This window comes from Malurus melanocephalus, unplaced genomic scaffold, assembly GCF_030028575.1.
Source record: "Malurus melanocephalus ecotype Western Australia unplaced genomic scaffold, MMel_1.1 scaffold_3893, whole genome shotgun sequence".
NCBI classification, from domain to species: domain Eukaryota; kingdom Metazoa; phylum Chordata; class Aves; order Passeriformes; family Maluridae; genus Malurus; species Malurus melanocephalus.
In genome coordinates, this window is record NW_026627125.1 from 1 (window position 1) to 1,319 (window position 1,319).

The window sequence follows — 1,319 nt, forward strand, 5'->3', positions numbered from 1 at the left end:
CCGATCCCGTCAGCGTGTCCCTGTCCCCATCCTGTCCCGTGTCCCCATCCCGGTGTCCCCATCCCTGTCCCGGTGTCCCCGAGTCACTCACCCACGCGGAACACCGATCCCGTCAGGGTGTCCCTGTCCCGGTGTCCCTGTCCCCATCCTTCCATCCCCATCCCGGTGTCCCTGTCCCCGTCCCCATGTCCCCGTGTCCCCATCCCCGTGTCCCTGTCCCCATCCCGTTGTCCCCGTGTCACTCACCCACTCGGAACCCCAATCCGCTCCCGATGTCCCCATCCCGTTGTCCTCATCCCAGTGTCCCCGTCCCCCTCCCGGTGTCCCCATCCCAATGTCCCCATCCCCGTACCGATGTCCCCGTGCCACTCACGCACTCGGAACCCCGATCCCATCAGCGTGTCCCTGTCCCGGTGTCCCCATCCCCGTCCCGGTGTCCCTGTCCCCATCCCGGTGTCCCCGTCCCGATGTCCCCGTGTCACTCACCCACTCGGAACCCCAATCCGCTCCCGATGTCCCCATCCCGTTGTCCCCATCCCAGTGTCCCCGTCCCCCTCCCGGTGTCCCCATCCCAGTGTCCCCATCCCCGTACCGATGTCCCCATCCCAATGTCCCTGTCCCCATCCCCATCCCCGTGTCCCGGTCCCCATCCCGGTGTCCCCGTGTCCCGTGTCACTCACCCACTCGGAACCCCGATCCCGTCAGCGTGTCCCCATCCCTGTCCCGTGTCCCCATCCCGATGTCCCCATCCCGATGTCCCCGTGTCACTCACCCACTCGGAACCCCGATCCCGTCAGCGTGTCCCTGTCCCGGTGTCCCCATCCCTGTCCCGGTGTCCCTGTCCCCATCCCTGTCCCGTGTCCCTGTCCCCATCCTGTGCCGATTCCGTTGTTCCCGTGTCACTCACCCACTAGGAACCCCGATCCCGTCAGCGTGTCCCCATCCCAATGTCCCTGTCCCCATCCCCATCCCCGTGTCCCTGTCCCCATCCTGTCCCCATCCCGTTGTCCCCGTGTCACTCACCCACTCGGAACCCCGATCCCGTCAGCGTGTCCCTGTCCCGGTGTCCCCATCCCCGTCCCGGTGTCCCTGTCCCCATCCCGGTGCCGCCATCCCTGTGTCCCTGTCCTCATCCTGTCCCCATTCCGTTGTTCCCGTGTCACTCAGCCACTCGGAACCCCGATCCCGTCAGCGTGTCCCCATCCCAATGTCCCTGTCCCCATCCCCATCCCCATCCCCGTGTCCCTGTCCCCATCCTGTCCCCATCCTGTCCCGTGTCCCTGTCCCCATCCTGTCCCCATCCCGATGTCCCCGTGTCA